This window comes from Lissotriton helveticus, chromosome 7, assembly GCF_964261635.1.
Source record: "Lissotriton helveticus chromosome 7, aLisHel1.1, whole genome shotgun sequence".
Taxonomy (NCBI): Eukaryota; Metazoa; Chordata; class Amphibia; order Caudata; family Salamandridae; genus Lissotriton; species Lissotriton helveticus.
Genome location: NC_136068.1, coordinates 761,985,344 through 762,006,846, shown reverse-complemented (window position 1 = coordinate 762,006,846; position 21,503 = coordinate 761,985,344). Strand labels below are relative to the sequence as shown.

General features: G+C 49.4%; 1 long non-coding RNA gene across 1 annotated transcript in view; it reads right to left on the bottom strand.

Moving 5' to 3' along the window:
* The window catches only part of LOC144767034 (uncharacterized), a 908,861-nt gene extending 887,838 nt beyond the window's left edge, over nucleotides 1–21,023 (bottom strand). The window contains exon 1 of the long non-coding RNA XR_013598033.1: nucleotides 20,898–21,023. This is a non-coding gene — a long non-coding RNA (uncharacterized LOC144767034). The remainder of the gene's footprint in view (nucleotides 1–20,897) is intronic.
* Nucleotides 21,024–21,503: the final 480 nt, after the last annotated feature.

The following is a 21,503-nucleotide window of genomic DNA, read 5'->3' as shown; positions in this document are numbered from 1 at the left end:
GGCGGCGTCTGCGTGAGAGTCCTCGGATGGGTGGCCGATCGTGTCTGTGGCTTGCTCGCTTGAGTGTCGGTGTCCATGTCTGGGGGGGGGGTGGGGGAGGGGACGCGATGCGTGGCGCCGCCTATGGATCCGTCGCCCCGCGGCGTTTGTGTAGCACCTCTTTCTCTACTTGAGCCCTCTGACCGCTCCCTCCCCCTGCAGGGCCCCCAGGATGTCGTCCCAGAGCTGTGCGATCGGGAACTGCCTCAAACCCGCTATCTCCTCCCGGCGTAGTGCCGTACCCTCTGCTCTGGCCCAGTTAGTGAAGGACGCAAACCAGTGTGCTGGGGCAGGTGGTTCCCGTCTCTTCCAGTGCCTAGTGAGCAGTCGCTTGGCCGTGATGAGGCCCAGGTCCCAGAACCGGGCCTGCGTTTTGTTCAGTTTGGTCCTTTTATACAACCCGAGAACGCATGCCTCCCACGTGTCAGGTAACCCCGGGCCTGTGCTGTGAGTTAGGAGTGATGTCACTTCCCCCCAGTACGTGGTCAGAGATGGGCAGTGCCAGAGCATATGTAGGATGTCCGCGCCCAGCAGGTCGCATCTGGGACAAGCGGCAGTGTTGATCGCAAAGTATTTATTGATTCTATCTGGTGTTAAGTACGCCTGGTGCAATATGTACAACTGGATGATGCGGAAGCGGGAGTTGCGGGGGACATTCACAGGGCTGGCCAGAACCAGGTTCCACTCCTTATCAGTCCAGTCCCTCCCACGGTGGGCTGCCCATTTGTCCCTGATCTGCTGCGTGGGTTTTTGTGTGTGAATGAGAAGCACCTGCGCCAACCAGTGTGTAATGTGTGAGCCTCTGCCCATGACATGCAGGTATTGCATTAGATAATGCATCGGTGGTTCTACCTGGATGTCCCCCCAGGAGTCGGCAAATGCCCGTATCACCGACGCGTGGAGCAAAAATTGCCCTGCCGGCAGGCCCGTGCCCTCCGACAGTTCCGCAAATGAAAGCAGGGCCCCATCTGCATACAGGTCGCCCATGGTCTCCACTCCGGCTGCGGTCCAGTGTTCCAGGTTGCGTGGCGTCACCATCCCGCTTCTCCGGGGGGTGCCCATCAAGGGGAGGGCAGGGGCATATGGCCGAACATCCTGCGTCAGTTTCAGGCTACGGACAAAGCATTTGCGGGCCACAGCCATGTGTAGGGGTAGGGGGCGGGGTCCCTTGGTCAAAGGTTGAAACAGGGCGCACACCTGTGGGTGAGTCCATTGGTAGGTTGCGGTGGCCGTGTCATCAAGATGTGTGCCGCTAAGCCAGTACGTCACCCACTGCAGCTGTGCGGCCAGGTAGTATAGTTCCATGTTGGGAACCGCCAGCCCTCCCTCCGCAGTCGGGGAGTATAGCTTAGCCAGAGCCACGCGTGGGCGTCCCTTGTTCCAGATCAAGCCGCGAAGCATTTGTTCCAGGTCACGGAAGATCCGTGAGGGGACGTACAGTGGGATATTCGCAAAGTGGTAGAGTAGCCTGGGAAGCGCTATCATTTTGGACAGCGCTATACGGCTTGGCACGTTCAAAGGCAAAGTCTTCCAGAAGGACATCTGGGCCCGCAATGAGGAGATGGCACGCACCAGATTACCCTCCAGTATGTCCTGCCGGTCCCTGTAGATGTGTAGTCCGAGGTATTTGAACGTGGTTGGGTACCATGCGAGCCGAGCCCCTCCAAGGCGCACATCGCACTCCCCCAGGTCTTGGCTGAACGAGTATACTCCTGACTTGGTCCAGTTGACCCTGAGGCCCGACACCTCCTCGAAGGTCCGGAAAATGTCCGACAGCTCGGCGGGCACCGCGGTAAGGTCTCGCACATAGAGCAGCAGATCGTCCGCGTAGAGCGAGACCGTGTGCACTCCATCAGCCAGCGGGATCCCCCACTCCGCTCCCCTGTCCCGCAACAGAGCCGCCAGGGGTTCAATGGCCAGAGAGAAAAGGAGGGGCGACGGGGGGCAGCCCTGTCGGGTGCCTCTGCGTACCCTGACCCTTTCCGACAGCAGCCCGCCCGTCCGCACACGGACACTGGGCCTCTGGTAGAGTAGTCCGACCATGTCTGCGAAGGCGTCACCTACTCTGAATCTATCTAGCACCGCCCCCAGATACGGCCACTCCACAGAGTCAAAGGCCTTCTCCAGGTCCAAGACTAGACACCCCGATCTCGGCCAATGCGTCGTGGCCGCTTCCTGAACCCGGAAGAGGCGGCGCAGGTTGCGGGAGGTGCTCCTCGCCGGCATGAAGCCATTCTGATCCTCATGCACCAGGGTCTGGACCTCCAGGGCCAAGCGTCGTGCCAAGAGAGAGGTGAAGATTTTATAGTCGGTGTTCAGCATGGCTAACGGCCTGTAGGACCCCATGCACGTGCCATCCCTGCCTGGTTTCAGCAGTGAGACCAGGTTTGCCTCATTGAGCGAGTCTGGGAGCGTTGAGTCCTCAAGTGCATTGTTGTACAGTTTGAGCATCTCCGGGACCAGCGTGTCCGAACATGCCTTAAAGAATTCGGCGGGTAGGCCATCCGGGCCAGGGGACTTGCCATTGGACAGTGCGAAAATGGCTGCGCGCATTTCTTCCGGGGTGAATGGTGCCCCCAGAGCATCTTGTTGTGCGTCTGTGAGGGAAGGCAGGGGGACGTCCACAAGGTAATCCGCAATGTAGGCCGCGGAGACCCTCAGTTGCGATTTGTATAGGGCCTGGTAGTGCCCCACGAACGCTTGGTGTATCCTGTTTTGGGTGTACACCATCTCTCCCTCAGCCGCTCGGATGGCGGACACTGGTTCCGTGCGGGTCTCCTGCCTGACCAGCCAGGCCAGCAGTCTCCCGGGTTTGTCACCGTGTTGGTGCACTCGCGCCGAGTGTGCTGCGAAGTTAACGTGTCGCAGTCGTTCTAGCAATGCCTCATGTTCCGCCCGGGCCTCCCACAGCCGGTCTCCCGTGCCGCCCACCGCCTCCTGCTCCCAGCGGAGTAAGTCCGCTTCTACCCTGCGGAATTCCGCCTCCAACTTCTTCTGTATGCCTCCCTGAGCGCCCAGGCAGTGTCCCCGTATCACCACCTTGAAGGCGTCCCACTCCACCCGCAGGCGCAGGCCTGCAGGGAGTCCCTGAAGGGGGCGTCTAATAGCAAAGCAGGTTGTAGTCGCCATGTAGGGATGGGTGGGTGTGGGCGTTCCCAAGCCATGTGCAGGGTGTGGGGGTTGTGGTCCGAGTGTGTCCGGCCTAGGTATTGAGAGTCAGAGATGTGCGGCAACATTTCCGTTGACACCATGTATCTGTCAAGTCGGACGTGTAGCGCGTGTGCCCCTGAGAAATAAGAGTACACCCGAGCGTCAGGATTGTGCGCGCGCCATGCATCTTTCAGGTCCCACTGTGTCGCCCACTGTGTGAGTGCCCTCGCAGCCCCCAGGGATGTTGCGTCCGGCCTGGGCGGGACCGAGCGGTCCATCACAGGGTCCAGTACCGTGTTGTAGTCGCCTCCCAGTATCCACGGGACGCCGTGCCAGGGTGCCAGTTTCTCCGAAACGCGTGCCAGGAAGTTCCCCTGGTCCGTGTTTGGAGCGTAAATGGACGCCAGAACTACTGGCTGCCCGTCCATGCGGCCCTTCACCAGGACATACCTCCCCTCCGGGTCTGTGCAGACTTCTGACATTGTGAAGGGAGTGCCCGGCTTCACCCACAACAGTGCCCCGCGGGCAAACGAGGAGAACTCAGTGGCATACAGTTGTCCCCTCCATCGCCGTCGCAGCGCTGCCACCTCCGCCCCACACAGGTGTGTTTCCTGCAGGAGTGCAACCTGCACTTGCTGTCTTTTCAGGTAGGAGTATATTTGATACCTACGCGCAGGTGTGTGCATGCCTCTGATGTTCCAGGTACACAGCTTTATCGTAGTCATTCTGGCAGTATACACTCCCCCCCCAACTTTTCTACGAACAGCAGCTCCACCAAGCACTCTCACATCGGTTCCCCCAGCTCTCTCGTATCCACCCCCTACAGTACACTCAGCAATGTTCAGGAAGACAGTAGGGCGGGGTAAAACAATGAATAACAATAACCAACAGCGGGTGAACCCCACTAAAATACCAAAAGGGCAGTGGCAAAATGGGCCACCGTCCATGCTCTCAAGTGAGAGGAACAACCTTATTCGTCTAAAGGGCAACGTGCGCTAAGCACAGTCTCGGCAAGGAGGATATGTAGTCAGTTAGGGAAAGCAAGTCCCATCCCCGAGCCTTACAATACCGGGTGCTGGTGGCCACGATCTGCACTCCGATGGTCGGAGTTGCTTCACTCGCGGGGGGGCCCGCCTGTGCGGGTCACTGCGGGTGTGGGGCAAAGTGTCATGCAATGTGGGCCGTGGGCCCCTATCTGGTGGAATCCCCTCCCGCCCGGGCCCGCACATAGAGGTGACCAAGGTTGGTTGCGCGCTGAAAGACAACTCCGCCACCCCCCACCCTGTCGACCACCAGTGCCTCAGGGGCATTACTCACAGTTCCAGACGTCCATTGTCCGATCGGCAGGCAGGGGGGGGGAGGAAGACACCCCCAGCAGTGGCGGGCATCCGCTGCGCTTCATCGTCCAGTAGGCCTCTGCCGGCCCCCCCCACCATGTCAAACTCAGTGCAAACCTCTCCTGCGGAGTCAGTGAATCAGGTCAGAGGTTTGCGGCGTGACGACAGGCAGGTCCACTGAGATCTGAGAGTTCGGGATCCCATATATGGCCTCATCGTCATCGCTGGGCGCTGTCCGCTGGCCGTCCTCCAGGGTCGCCTCTTGGGAGGGCGGGTTGCTCAGCTGGGAGACCCTCCGGAGTGCATCGCGTTGCTCTTGGAGTATCTGGTCCAGCGGGGGAGAGTGCCGCGGCCTCTCCTCCGTTCGCCGGGACTGTTGAGTTCTGTGCCTGCGGCGGCGCCGCGGCCCGCGTGGTCTGGACCTCGTCTCGCCTCCACGCGAGTGTTTGGGTGCTGTGTCCGTGCCCCCGTCCAACCACTCACTGGCCTCCTCAGGGGTCCCGAAGAAGTAGGTGTTGTCCCCCGCCACCACTCTCAGTTTTGCAGGGAAAAGGAGGGAGTACTTGAGGCCTGCGGTGCGTAATCTCCGCTTCACTTCCATGAAGTCATGCCTCTGGCGTTGCACCTGGATGGTGTAATCAGGAAAGAACATGATTGTCGCATTGTCTATGCGTATGTCGCCCAGTCGCCTTGCCTCCCGCAGCACCGTGTCCCTGTCCCTGTAATTCAATATCCTGAAGAGCAGTGGTCTCGAGTTAGCGCCGGTGGTGTGGGGCCTGGTCGGCACGCGGTGTGCACGTTCCACAACGAAATGCGGTGATAGTGAGCCTTCGGGCAGCAGGGTCCGAAGCCATTCTTCCACATGCTGCGCTGGGTGGTTCCCCTCTCATTTTTCAGGGACCCCCACGAGTCTGATGTTGTTGCGTCTCGCCCTCCCTTCCGCGTCCTCGGCCCTGTCCCCCAGGAACTCCACTCTGTTCAGGAGATCTTGCACCTGCCTGTCCGTCTGGGTGACCTTGGGCTCAATCTCCTTCACTGCGCCTTCCAGGGTCTTGGTCCGGTCGGATAGCTTCCTGTGGTCATCTCGCAGGAGGGTCAGGTCCACGGCGACACCATCAATTTTGGACTCCAAGGAGGTCCTGGTCTGCTGGAGTGACTGTTCCATGCGTTCCACAGCTGCCAGCACGCTGTCCAGCCTTGCGGCCAGTTGTTCGGCGGCCATTTTGTTCAGCAGTTTGTCTGTCTTCCCCTTTGGCGGGGCCCCACCTGTCCCGGTGCGGGTCCGCACTCCCCCGGACATGTGCAGGGGGGCCCGTCCGGCAGAGTCGACGCCTGTGCTGCTCCGGTGGCGCCCTCGGAATCTCTCGCCACCCGGGTGGGGGGCTTGGAGGTCGGTGGCTGTCACTGTGATCGGGGCTGTCGATGTAGCGCCCGGGGGGGGGGGGGGGTCCGTCAGTCGGTACTTCTCCCTACCGCCCCATGGCTTCGCCTCGCCGAACCAGGTGTAGCTGAGGCCGACGAGGCGTGCGTGGTGCGTGTGCCCGGGGGTCCGGGCGTCTCTGTCCAGGCCGGATCTTCCCGCCACTAGTGTCTCACTAACCCCCGGGCAGCCTCCACCTCCACAGGAGGGGGCCCACAGGCGGGCCTAGTTCGGAGTGCCTCTCCGTTTGCCCCCGGTGCAAGGGGGGGCGGTCGTTCCGTCCCCGGCAGTGGCGTGGCTCCCAGGCTGGGGTTGCAGGTTCGTGGCGTCAGGCTTAGGGGCGGTCGCTGCACGCTGACCCCCCCCGCGTCCGTTAGGGTGCGGGTGGCCCACCGGGTGGCCCCGGCCGCGGGGCGGCCTCCCGGGGGAGGGCCTCTGTCTATCGGGGGCTCCCGGCACCCCCCGTGCCTCTCCTGGGTCGATCCCCGGCTTCTTGCTGCTTCGGGTGCGTCAAGGGGGGGCCCGGTGATGCCTCACCTCCGTCCGGGGCAGCAGGCGTCTGGAGGCCGCGATGCGGGTGGAGGGCGCCCGTTCCCCTCTTCGTCCGGGTCCGTCACTGGTGTTCCGCAGCTATGTGGGGCAGCCTCTGGACCACCGGTGTGTGCCCCCGGCGAGGCGGTGGGCGGTCCGTGAGTCTCAGGCAGCTCAATGTAGTCGGTCCGTCGGGGCCTGTGTGCCGGGCCCAAGCCCCGGTCTCCCCCGACTGCCCTGCTGGTCAGGTGGCGCCCAGCCCCGCAGGAGGGCGGCAGGAAAGGTCGGGGTCGGCCCCGTCAGTGTCCGATGCCAGAAGTCTGCCAAATCGCCGCAGCGGGCTCCGGGGGGGGTCCGCTCTCAGTTTCAGGCGGCCACAATGGAATTGAACGGAGAATCGGCTCGGGGAAGGGGAGCTGATCACGGAGCTCTACCCAAGAGCGTCCGTCGCCATTGCGTGCTTAGCCACGCCCCTTAAAAAGAGCACTTCATAACCAAGTAAGAGATCGCGCCGATATTACTAAACTTAGAAAGGCCTATAAACTAGCACAGCATAATCGTAGGGCTGAAATTAAGAAGAACTTATGGGCCCAATTACATGAGAGCTGCCAACGCAATGACAGCTCTTTGTTCTGGCGTACAATAAAATCCCCTTTCCTGGCAGATGTCTCATCTTCTCAACATCTTGATGTGGCAGTGACAGCTGACGAGTGGGTGGCCCACTTTTCAAAATATTTAGTGGTCCCCCTGAGGATACCATCAATGAGGGTCATGTGGCAGGTGACCGCCCTGGGGACCAGATATTTCCCATCGATCTTTTCTTTGATCACAAGGCGGTCATTAACGCGCTGTCATCTTCAAAAACCGGTAAGGCCCCCGGCCCGGACGCGGTTCCACTAGATATTTTTCTACATAGTTTGGAACTTTGCTCACCCCTTGTCACCCAGGTCATGGCAGCAGTCACAAAAACAGGCTTAATAGACTCATGGTCCACTTCCATCTTGCTCCCAATTTTCAAGAAGGGCGAACATAACAATCCAGCATGTTACAGGCCCATCTCCCTCCTGGACTCCTTGGGGAAAGTCACTGGTCGGCTGATCTTGGAACGCCTACAGGATTGGGCGTCCACAAACAACATCCTGACAGATCTCCAGTATGGCTTCCAGGAGGGACTTGGTACTGTCGAGCAGGCATTGAACCTAGCCCTTCTGATTGGTAAATACGTGGGGGCTAAAGGTGGTAACCTGTATTTAGTTTATGTTGACCTTAGTGCAGCATTTGACTGTTATTCACTCCAAGAGGTGGTCCATTCTCGAAGAACTGGGGGTAGATCCCCCTCTCATCCAATTCCTCCGCGAGCTCTACTCAGACGCTACTGCTTGCGACCGATATGGTATTGGCGGTGAATTATCTCCATCATTTCCCGTCAATAAAGGTGTTAGACAGGGCTGCGTCCTGGCTCCCTTCTTATCCAACCTATATACTAACGGGTTGGAAGTGGCCATGCTTGAAGGGAGTCAGGATCTTCCATCCATTAATCATCGCCCTATTCCCGCTCTGTTATACACGGACGATTCTGTAATTTTAGCCAGAACATTAAATCAGCTTCAAAGACAGATAAATAAATACTGTCAATTTATGCTTTCTTTAGGCCTAAAAGTGAATAAAAACAAAACCTTTGTTATGCATATCGGCCCCAGGGCGAAGAAACCTAAATCAATTTTTATTGATCAAGTTAGGCTGGAACGCACCAGGGAATACCCCTACTAAGGAATCTTAGTGGATGACAGACTATCCTGGAGACAAGCCATGATAAGTAAAAAGCTATTATTTCAGAGAGCAACCTCAGCTCTAGTTTCCTTTTCGAGGAAACTGGGTAAACCTGCCCCAGTAGAGTTGCTAAAAATCTATCACGCCAAATGCCACAGCGTAGCAACCTACGGCGCAGGGGTTTGGGGTTACGCTCCTACTGAAACCCTGCAGACGGTTCAGAACGGATTCCTAAAATACCTACTGGCATTACCCCAAAGTGCTCCAATATACGGTTGCCACATCGAGCTGGGCATCGACATCAGATGCCAGCCGATCCTGTTGTGGCACCTTATTTGGACCAAACAACAATGTCACTTAACCCGTTCATTGATATCCGACTGCTTGGCTCTGGCAAATTGGAATACAATTCCATGGCTTCTGTACGTCTCAAATTTCCTTAAGGACCTGAATTGTATAACTTACTTCTTAGAACCTACTACAATGCTAGATATTACCAGGAAAGACTTGAAAAAACTATGTCTAACCCATCTCAGAAAACTTCGTCTTTCCCAAGAAGTAAGCAAACCCTCAAACGCACAAATCTTATCGGTTCAGACTCCCCTGGGCATCCAACCATATTTAACATTCTACCTCACAAATTATGAAAAATATGTTTTGACTAGGTTCCGATTTAATACCTTTTTTCGGTTAGTTACTTTTCCAAAAGAACAGGACTGGTCACATAACTTAATGAAATGTCCTTGTGATGGTATATCATCCCAGTCTACAATGCATGTATTACTGTTCTGTAGATTCTACGAGCTTCCTCGCAAGCGCTGGATCATTCCTTTACTCCGAAAAATGGGTTTGAGAACATGTCGCCCCGCTTACCTGGCTCTGCAGTCTCTGGATTCTCAATACGTTGCCAAATGCATAGCTTGCTTTTTAAAACCATGTTTAAAAATCCGCTGTAACTTATGAGTTTTTGTATATTTGATTTTCTGTTCACTATTTTCAATGAATTATTTTTAATTATGGTTTTTATGATAAAAGTTTTTTACTGTATAATACATTGAAATGCTTTATGTATTGTAATATTTTATTTTTGCACTTTTTATAGTTTTGCTATGATGCAACTGAATAAAAGTTTTATGACTGACTGTATTAATTTTAACTTTTCAATAAAATGTGGATCAAATAAATATTTTTGGGAATGAAAGCCATACATTCATTTCAATTCTAAAATGTTAATATAATAAGCTTCCAAAACAAATGATAACCTAAAAATAAATATTCTTGTTTTTATAGTCATAATCATTTGTGTCACAGCTGATCAATTTCAGAGTAGCAATGTTTCAACACTACTAACGATTTAGAGGCTAAATGCAATTAGATTAAAAAGAATATGGGCAGGAAGACTGGGGAAACTTTACATACATATCCTCACTCTGAGAAAGAGTGCTTTGATAGGTTTGCAAAACAACAGTTGATGGACAGAATGCAGAACAATGTCATACATTCACCCCAGTACAGAGATCTGGGCCTAAATCCATCGTTTTTTTGCACTCCACACCACCACAGTTCAGACATGGCCATATGCAAATCAGTCTTGACCCTGTGCCTCATGGGGACAGTCCAGCCCGAACTGCCAAGCTATGTCTTTCCTGGACCGGAATCAAGCATCCTAGGACCGGTATCTGGCTATCAGACGTCTTCAGCCAGGATAGCTTGACTCCAGTGGTGTGGAGAGCATGGGACTCACGTCTGAGCATACCCATCCCACTCGGGGTGACAAATGCAAAACAACAGTTGATGGACAGAATGCAGAACAATGTCATACATTCACCCAGTACAGAGATCTGGGCCTAAATCCATCGTTTTTTTGCACGCCACATCACCCCAGTTCAGACATAGCCATATGCAAATCAGCCTTGACCCTGTGCCTCATGGGAACAGTCCAGCCCGAACTGCCAAGCCATGTCTTTCCTGGACCGGAATCAAGCATCCTAGGGCCGGTTTCTGGCTATCAGCCGTCTTCAGCCAGGATAGCTTGACTCCAGTGGTGTGGAGAGCATGGGACACACGTCTGAGCATACCCATCCCACTCGGGGTGACAAATGCAAAACAAAAGTTGATGGTGTCCGCTTAGTGATGTGTTTGTGTACCAATTAATGATTCGCCATTTTGGAAAAGGAGATACTCATTCCATGTAAAAATGGCACCATGCAAATGAGGGAAACACTTTTGGGCCTATTAGGATGGCGGGCGGACTTTAGTCTGCCCGCCACCCTAGTGGTGCTGGGACCGGCCGCCAGTGGTGCGGCGGTGACATCCTCCATTCAGAGCATTGTGGCAGGCAGTGCTCGCAGCACCGCCCACCACAATACTGGGAATGCAAATTGTGGTGCCTGTCACCTTGTCCATGACAATGTAGGGGGTACCATAGGTACCCCGCATGTGCACCCCCCACTCCCCCCCAATACCCTGGGGGCCTGCAACAGGCCCTCGGAAGCAAAATCTGCATGCCTTTCCGCCACTGAAAGGCTGCTACCCGTTCCCATGCTAATATAGATGGCGGTGTCTAGCAGACACCACCACCATATCCAGACACTTTTCCGCCCGGTCGACTGGTTGACCGGCAGAAAACCGACAGACGGTCTTTCCGTCCTCCGGGGTCCCCCCCCGCCATACTAATATGGCGGGGGAAATGGGTGGCGGGCGGGGTATGATGTAGGGCGGATCGCGATCTGCCCTACATCATAATAGACCCCTTTGCGTCTGCACCCTCTCCGTGTTATGGACGAGTGAGGACAGTCAAAAAGGCAGTCATAAGGCACACTGACAGCAGCTCACAAAAGTGGCAGCCCTCTGGAAGGGCTAAGGGTGGTCCATGTACCACCCAGACATCCCCTTGCAGGTAAGTGCACTGAGTGACTGCACCTGCCTGTAGGGGGATCTCTGTTGCCCCTTTCAAGTACAGACAGGTGCTGTTTGCAGAATGAAAAACCGAGTGGCTGCCCCTCCATCTTTCACCACTAGACTGCCCGCAGCGCGGGAACGAGTTGGTGGCTACCCCAGGGCAAGTGTATTGATGGTAACAGGTTGCATTGCGCCAGTCTGCACCAGATGCATCTTGTAAAAAGTGCGCCGTGGCGCAGACCGGAGCAGTGCATCTGTATCAAATATGGCAAAGGTTGGGACAGATTCAGTCCCTCAAACTGAGATACTTTCAACCAGAAAGATAAAGTATGAATTAGCCATAAAGCCTTGAATTTGGGACAGCCAAGATCCTGAGAAACAATTTTCATTAAGCATGTAATGTTCACCACAATACAGTGCTGTGTACAGTTTCACTGGCACACTGCACTACCATGTTTGGCTAATATCTGTAAAGTTGGATGTACTCATGTTTGCTGCAATTGCCTGCCACTGATAGCACTGCAGAATTGTCAGCAGAACCACCATCACTGTGGTAAAGGCTACTCCAAATGCTGCATCGGAACCTCTACCACGGTAATGTCAGCCTCTTCACCCGTCGCGGTTTTTTCACCTGTGGCGACTCCTGATAAGAACACAGATGTAGGCTGATGGTCAAAAGGGAGAGTGGTGGGGCACAGTACCTATTCACCATCTAGGAGCTGGTGCACTGTTAGTGTGCTCACCAGTAGTGCCCTTGTCGAAAGCATGGAGAGTTCCAGAGACCCTCGTCAGAAGGCTTAGTCGCAAGATTCGTGGTCCCTCTCCGAGGGCAGGCGGGAGCATGCAAAGGACCATGGAGCAGTGGTTTGAATGTGTAGTTTGTTACTCCCCCGGCATTGACTTGAGGAATTCCAGAACATTGGCTTCAAACTGGAAGATATACAGTCCCAAGGAATGCGAATTATAAAGTGCATACACTTGTATGATGAGTACACATGAAACTGGAATGTTCTAAGCTAACCCCCCCCCCCCCACACACTAGCAGTCACTGGAATTCTGTACATAAGTACATATGACAAATACATGTATTTTCCTGTTACTCTTCAGTATGAACTGTGCACCTAATCTCAACACCTCAATGTATTCTGTCCAATGCTACTAATGTCATCATGTATGGAGATAGTGTAACATACAACATTTCTTGCTGAAATGCTCTGTTGAATAACAAACTAATACATTTTCTGCTGTGTCCCAGGTTGTAACTGTCTCGTCTGTGAATGAATCTTGTACTGATGACTTTATTCTTCTTTTTCCGCGTGTGAAGGAAGCGTGCACCACTGCTTCTTGTGACATTCCTGTGATATGTGTGTGGTCAGCTGCTATCTGTGGTGTGCCTGTTCTCTGTGTGAAGATTCCTTTATACACACAACAGGTAACAATAAGCACATTTTGTTCAGCACAAAGATACACTTCAGGGTGAACATGAGCTGTACAAATAAGCATGATATGGAACATGTATTTTATTCTGTAACATGTGCATGCTTGTTTTGTCAATGATAGAAACAGGGCACTGCTGCCTCATGCTGTACCTAGGGGCATATTTACAAGAAACTAGCAGATCGCTGTGTTACGTGAAAATTGTCCGCGCAGTGCTCCGACAGTTTCAAAATGCAGGGATGCGCCATATTCACAAGAATGTGGCACACCCCTGCGTTATCCCTGGTGCTGGTGCTAAATAAAAGCTGCCTAGTGCCAGTGCAGGCACACTATCGCCATTTTGCTAGGATGCCTGTGCTGCAGGGACAACTGTTTATGTTCAGGAAGGGGAACCTTCTTTAAGGGTGATTTGCTGTATCTATGTGTGCCGTAGAATGCAGCACAACTGGAAAGAGCAAAATACGAGGAGAAATAAAACATTTCTCCTTGTATCGCCTGCTTATGATATTCCCTTGCAGTATTTTTGGTGCTGCCCAATACTTTGTAAATATGGGGAAAAGTTAAAATGCAATGGGTAGTGTGGAGGATCGCCCACGGCAACACCCATTGCACGCCCTGTTAAGTGGCTTAACGCTGCCTTGTAAACAAGGCGAAGGAGTTAACGCCTCCAGAATGTCAGAAAAAGTGACGTTCTTGTAAATATGCCCCTCGTTATTTTAGGTCTTCTCGGAATATTGTCTCTGGTTCTTGTGCGCTTGGATGGCTTGTTCTGCTGACACCAAACCTGGGACTGATGGCTCAGTTAACTAATGCATCGGCTATGGGGCTCTCTGTGTCACCCCACTGCACCAGCGTTAAATCCTGGCTGGACAACCAATCTTTCCTATTCTCAAGGTCAGTAAAATAAGCACCATTGAGTTGGGATCAGTTAACACTGGTTGTTCAGCACTAAGATAATGCAGGTGAAGAAAGTAGGCCACACAGATGCATGGTATACTGCATCAGAAACATGGCAGACGTCCAGTCAGCTCCATTACATGGGCATTATACTCAGAGGCACTCTAAACAGGCAGAGGGAGCGCCTGCCATCTTTTGACGTAATATTGATACGCCAAACTCTAAACAAGGCCCCGTATCAGTCTGGGTATGACAAGAGCGTGTGCTGCTGCCCATGTTGGAGCTGCTAAATGTGCTAGGCTTGAGAAAAAAGCCACAATTGTTGGGTTTGTCTATGCTTGTTCATACTTACACAAAATATATAACGAATGGAAAGAACATATTATGACAGCGTTTCCATTTCATACACTAGACACAATGCTGAATTCATGCCCGCAATTTTCTGAATCTGGATGAAAAGAAAAATCCAGAGAACTTTGAAAAAGAAAAAAAAATAGTGTGTGAAATGGTTGCACCGCGTACAATGGCTCTTGGGTGTTACATTGTCGAAGAAGTATTACTCTATTCCCCACAACTTTAGTTGTTTTTAGCAAACGCAACGTTTGCTCTTTGTCTCAAAGTACACGCTCTGCCAAGGGAGCGTCAGTTCAGATGAGAAAATCATGAAAATGGTGAACAAAACAATCTACCCAATTTTTAAAAGTAGACTGGAGTATGAGCTCAGTGAGAAAACATTATAATTTGCACACTTCACATTACATTAAAAAATCCTGTGTAAATCAAAGTAACCCACAATTACGAAGGGGCAACGGTCAATGGATAGAAAGTAGCAAAACTACAGCCATACTACAACAATATTTACGGGATTCACTACATATCTTATCAATGCCGTTACTGTAAATTTATACCCAGCACAGCCATTCAAGGGTGCAGTGAACTCCCTGCTCCACTACCTGCTTTAAGAGAGGGGAAGGAGTGGGAAGAGTCAATACTGTGTCGAAATAAATTGTATCCTTTCCTTTGATCTGTCTGGCACTTGTCCAGACAAGTGCTGGTAAATACCACTGTATGAGGAAACCATGACAGAGGAGCGTTGGGGGGCGGAGGAATGCACAGAAGACACACACACACACAGAAAGAAAATGACGAATATAGCAACAACATAAAATGGAGGAAGGAAAGAAAGAAGCAAAAAAGGGAATTTAGAAGAAAAGAAAGAAGGACCTAGGAAAGGCAAATGGAAAGAAGAGAACTTGGAAGAAAGGAACAAAAAATTAAAAGAAGGAAAGCATTAAAATGAAAAAGAAAGAGAATATGATAAGTTAAAAAAGCTTGGAAAGGAAGGCAAGAAGAAAAGATGGACGAGAAAGTGAGAGAAGAAAAAAAGGAGGGAGAGAAAGAGAGGAGGAGAAAGGAACGCTAGAAGGAAAGACAGAATGCACGGAAGAAGAAAAGAAATATAATGAGAAAAGGGAAGAAGCACGGAAAAAAATTAATTCAGATTGAAAGAAGGGAAGAAAAATCAAAAGGAGTGATGTGGCCTTACGGCTAGAGCAGTTGACTGGGGAACAAGGTTCGAGTCTTGGCAAGGACGTTCAACATGCTGGGGCAGATTTACCAACCCCATGCGCCACATTTACGCCGTAGTTGCGTAACTTCTGTGATGCATCTGCGGTGTAAACCATGAGCCATGTTGCGCCTTATTTACAACGTGACGCATCTAGGGAGATGTGTCACGTTGTAAAGCCCTGTGCCACATGAAACCTGCGTTAGGTTTCATGTGGGCGTTCCGGCGCAGGGTGGGCGTTCCATTGCAGGAACGCCTCGTAAAAGTGACGCAGTGAAATCTACAAGATTTCCCAGAGTCACTTTTACGTCCATGTTGCGCCAAAACCCTGCGTCTGCTTGAAGCAGGCGTAAGGAGTGACGCAGCATGTTAGGCATCGGGCGCCCCTGAGCATTGCTGGGGCCACGTCGCGCTTTTAAAACGACTACAGCAATGGGCCGCTAATAACGCCACAGGATGCGTCACGCATCGCCCTATCCTTGCACCATGGTGCGCCGCATTGTAAATGTGATGCATTCGTGGTGTCGCAGGGAGAGAATTGCATGTTGCATCTGTTCGGGCGCATCCCTGCTGATTTGGGGAGATGCGCCAGAAGTCGTAAATCTGCCCCTCTGTGATTCTGTGCCTAACAAAATGAATGTGTCTGTCTGTAACGCAACTGGTGCTCATGTAAAGCGCTCAGATACCTTCGGGTCAAGTTTGCGCTATATAAAACTCCGAAAAAATATCTCCTTTGCAGGATGACTTGGCTTTCGTCCCAAAAACCCGGGACATGTACATAAAATTAAGGAAAGCGTCGGGACACGGGGACTGTCTGGGGAAATCCCGGACGTATGGTCACCCTATTACTACCTCCAGCATGCAAGGTCATCCCGAACAAGTGTTTATAGGCATGCAAGACAAATTCGGTGCATGTGAGCACCAACGCTGCAAAATGGCAAACTGGCACTTCAGACCAACCAACTGATTTTTGCAGTGCACATTACATTACCCAAACTATTAGTCATATGTTTGTATTTGAAACAGGGCTCTGAGCACACGCTATTACAAATTCAGAAGAAAGTCATCCAGTAGTCGACATCTTCTTCAAATCTTTTCTTTAATCGAGTAATGCTTCTTACACCAGCCAACGTGTTTCATCTGTGGGTGAGTTACCCTACGACTTCCTCAAGGTTTCACAGTGAATGGATCTCCACATCAATGATGTATATGCTATGCTATATGGTTAATTATATATATCCAAGATTTCCTGCCTCCCCTGTGCGGGCAGGCATTTCCGTATCTTCCTGCTAGGCATGCGCGTTCACGTTCATAGAGATGTTTGTATTTGTTGTCCTAAGGCTGACCAAAACACGTGGAACCACGAAGACATAGGGAACCCCACGTAGAATTCTTTAATCATACACAGTTTCTGTACCCATAATTCTCAGTCTGTTGGACAATGCATGAAAATAGGCCAATTGTCTCCCATTTTCTTAAGAAACATTACAAAATCTTTCGTTGATCCCAATATTTAGATATTACTTTTGCAATTACTAGTTATAATTGACAGACGTGTACCCACAATCCCAAGAGGTGGGAAATGGCCAAACCTGCATATCCCTTAAGAGACTTTTTAGGCAAACAAAATGTATTCAAATGTTAAACGTGCCATGTTTGTAGTTTTTCACTCAGTATAGACAAACATCTTTGGAACCTGTAAAAATAATAGATTGCAGAATAATAAACCTAACAAGGAATCCAGACAGTGTGTGATTGGTCGTGGATTATCAGTCATACGAAGCATGGATTAGGAAAAGGGACATCCCTTACCAAAAGAATTGCTCAACATTCCTTGCATAAGGAAAGTATGCAATAAGGAAGCCTAACAACACCATCAATTTCTGAATGTTTTAATAACCTGAGCAATCCATAATGCTATGATGTGTAATGGGGTCCAAGGGGTATCCCTACTTATAGTGAACCTTACAAAGCTTGCTGGAAATAGTAACAGCACAAAGACAGGCATTTACTAAAGATATGAGCGGGTCCTTAGGCATCTCTATGGGACACAAAACGTGACATTAATATACTTATCAGTTTAAAGGCCGACGGATGTGACACTAAATCGCATTGTGTCACACATCAAACCTTACTACAGGGATGCTCAATATAATGCCCGGCTCACCTGACCTTTAAATTTGCCCCTTGCTGAACAACTGGGCTGCTGTTCACTTGACTGAGCACTAACATTTAGAACGATATTAAACAAACGGGAAAGTATTTATTTGCTAACCGAAGTAAAGGAAAACCAGCATGGAAGGTGTCCGGCACCAGTTATCTTTAGGAACACCTTCATGTTTAAAGATGTTGTGCAACAAATGATTACAAAAAATATGGCAGTCTTTCCAGAATTCGTAAAAGTGTATTTCTCTTCCATATGCAAGTACTTCACCATGGTACATCAGATGATATCACTGCATTGAGTGACATATATATATATATATATATATATATATATATATATATATATATATATATACGCTCCACTATTGCTGGTAAAGGAGTCAGGCTGTCACGGGCGGTCCTGTTGCAGCCACCAGCAGGCTTGTATACTCACTCCACAAATCTTCCGAGTATCGAAGAAAACAGGACACCCAGAGCTCCAGTTAGAGAATTTATTAGGCAGATGAAATAATCTCCACGACGCGTTTCGCCTATACGGCTTGGTCACCAAGCGCCTATACGGCTTGGTCACCGTGACCAAGCCGTATAGGCGAAACGCGTCGTGGAGATTATTTCATCTGCCTAATAAATTCTCTAACTGGAGCTCTGGGTGTCCTGTTTTCTTCGATATTCGGAAGATTTGTGGAGTGAGTATATATATATATATATATATATATATATATATAATATATTAACACACACACACAGAGGTCTTGATTCACAAAGGTAAACTTACACTTTTGTGTAAATTTAAGATTGTATGCTATTCACAAAGGTAATTTATTAGTAGACTGCAGGCTATCCGCACATAAAAAGGTAGTCTCTTTTTATGTGTTGAGTCTCTGCAGTAGCAAAGATACTACTAGTAAAATACTTTTGTAAATAGCAAAAAATTGTAAACATACACAAACGTGTAAGTTTACCTTTGTGAATCAGGCCCACAGTGTGGCAGACCTCATCAACAGGGCACAGCTAAAGGTCTGTGTATGTTTACTTTGCCATTAAAGTAATTTGAATTGTACTAGTGCTGGAAAGTAAAGCGATCTCTCCGGATCCGAGTTCCAGCAGCTATTTCTGTCCGATCTTGGATCTGGCCGACACAGGGAAGTATGCGGATTTTGTCCTGGTGTCATTTTCCGTCGCCAGGACACATTTCAGCAGTGGCCACATGTTGTCTGCATGCCGTTCAGAGAAGCAATGTGCAGGCAGCAAGGGAGCTTTCTTATTAACACTTCCAGCTAGGCTCAAACAAAGGCCTGATTTAAAGAGCTATCAACCCTCCTATTGTTTTTAGTATAATACTGAATGGGAGCTACCTGGAGCCTAACAGGTAGATGCCAATGCTATGGAAAAAAACAAAGGTTATCACTTCAAAAGTACTTAAGAGAAACTATGGTTTGGAGGGAGGTTTTTAACTTTGATCAACTCCCTATGTAGTTGTAATACAAAAATACAAGATGTATATGTCTGAGTAATAAACTACACAAATATTGAAGTTAATGGCAACTGCTATTTCTTCTTTTTTTAAATAGCCCTACCATATCCTAGTGTAGGGTGTCACAGCACTTTTCATCGCAAACAGAGGCAGAATAAATCTTAAGTGTGTACAGGAAATGTTACATAAGACTAAGAGGGTTATAATTTATAGGGTGTAGGAATCACAGATCATCCATACTTGCAGACATTATATTCTAACAGTGAAAGGTCAGGAGAGACACAAAGCCAGGATATACATATAAAACACAATGGAGTGATTGTGGTTGTCTGTCCTAAGACTTTATTAACCGTTCTTTACAATCTAGATAACAGATTGAGATGAAACAATAACGATCCTTTCTAAACTCATGACTTACAGGTTGCACCCAGCTCCTTGATGCTGTTAAACAGAACACTGTGCTTTATATTACAAGGCTTGCAACTTATGCGCCGGTAGTGAGAAAACGATCTCGGGGGGAGATTTACTAAGATTTTTTCACCGTGTTTGCATCACAAAAGAGATGTAAGTTGGCACAAATTCTTTTAACCCAATTGACTTTCCAGCGGCAAACTTGTTCGGTACTGTAAAAAATGTGAAATGCGCTGCTTTGTATTACTTAGCACCAAGGGGGAGTAACTTTTATGGTGCATGGGCATTCCCATGCAGCCACCCAAGATTTATGACGCTGACCCCAATTTACTATGTAAAGTAGACAGGGTTTAGCATCAGGAAACGGCGCCCTATTAAAATAGGGGCAAGGAAGGAGACACGCTTTCCTTTCTCCTTCCTTTTCTGACTTTGTACATGTGCTGCACTGTAAAGCACACATACAAAGTTGGAAAAGGGTTGACGTCAGTCTATGCATGATATTTTGTTCTGGAGGGCACCCTTCCACTACAAAACCTATGCTAGACTCACAGAGACACCCACCATGGCACAAAGGTGTCTCCATAGCGAACAGCAGCTGATTTCAGCGCCGGCACTAGGGAGAGGGGAGGAAAGTGACATATTTCAATACATTTGTCTCTCTCCTTCTCACCTAGCGCAGCATTTACGACTGCTGCCCTGCGCTGTGTAAGTAAATCTGGCCCTACGTGACAAATGCAATAGCCCACTTTCCTATCTAAATAAAAAACAAATTAGTCATCTCCATGTTACATGATGGCACAGTCCTCTATACTACTTTTTGAGTCAAAACTGTGACTGATCAAAACTCTACCAGAACAGAACTGTGTTACCTACTAGAGGTATCTGAGCACACAATGGTCTCTGCAACAGATGTAAGATATTTTAGAATGCAGCCTGTTTGTAATCAATTAAGTAATCTAGAATACATTTACTGTCGCATATGTCCTTGTTGTCAAATTCTTAGACGATTGTTTTTTAAATAAATGTATACATTTACTGTCAGGCTCTGCTTTATAACCTTCGCCCCTCGTGACTCCACTCACTTTCCTCTGCAACACCTTGACCCCCAACTCATGGGTGACCGAATTCATTATTTTTCCAACTCCAGCCCTGAAATTGTACTGTGTAATGTAACTCGAGTACGTACACCACAGGCAGGTGGCTCATGAAATATTCAACTTTGGAAAAAAACACTGCTTCTTGTAACAAATTCCACAGACATGTCGGATCGGGTAATATGGATCACTGCTCCACAGACATTACAACACCCAAATAAACAAACGTTTACTGTTTCGCTTCATGGTGGATGCGACACACTCCCAAACGGAAAGTGAAAGCAAATACATACACAAACCCCAAAGAAAATTCCATACTTTTTAAAGTTACTACAGTATAGAATACAGAACAATACAACAATAATGTAAAACAGAATAAACAAATATTCATTATAAAAATGCCATGACTTCTGTCACTGCTTCGACCGTCGGAAATAATCCCTTTTGTTACACGGTTTCAAGCACTGCCAAACGATCAGATACCATTTGAATCTTTCTTACAGAAGGATTCGTATTAAATAAAAATCCAGCCGAATGAAAGCGCGGGAGCTCGAGAGGGCAGCCTCGTGACCTCACCCGTTAGCCGCCAGTGCGGCAGCCTGCGTCACCAGGTCGCCATTGTTCGACGAGTCCCGCTGACTGAGCCGAGTCACACACTCAAAGCCGCTATATTGCAAAGAAGCTTTACATATTGTCTTCCTACCTTGGTACATCGCAATCTGCCGCCATCCCAGTATTTTAGAAAATTGCTAAATCCATTCTTCTGCTATATAACACAAGAATAAGTGCATCTTCGACACCAGCCCCTTCCCCACATCCTTCAGAAATGGATTTAAAATGGCTCGCTGGATCCCACCCGTTTCAAGCTCGCAATCAAAAAATTGCTTTCACTTTCATTTATGCAATTTTTTTAGAAACGTGAGGGAAATGACGCCGTTTGCCTGATGCCAAAGCTAAACTTGCTCGAGGACTATGAATGCCGACGGTACGGACCGGCTGGGACGGTTGACCTCAAATCTAGGGAACTGGGTTTGAGTCTTGGCAATGACGCTGAACATCCTGTGATTCTGGGCAAATCCCTTAATCTCCCGGCGCCTAACAAAAATGAATGTGTGTCCTCATGTAACATAACTGGTGCTATGTAAAGCGCTCTGATACCCGATTCGGGTTAAGTTTGCCCTATATAAAACTCTTGAAAAAAGAAAGGGAATGAGAGAGGCCCCTCTAATTTGCATGTAAGAGCCCAGGAAATTACATCACAGAAGTGCCATCCACTGTAGTCCTCTTGCATCTTGAAGCAACTTCGTAA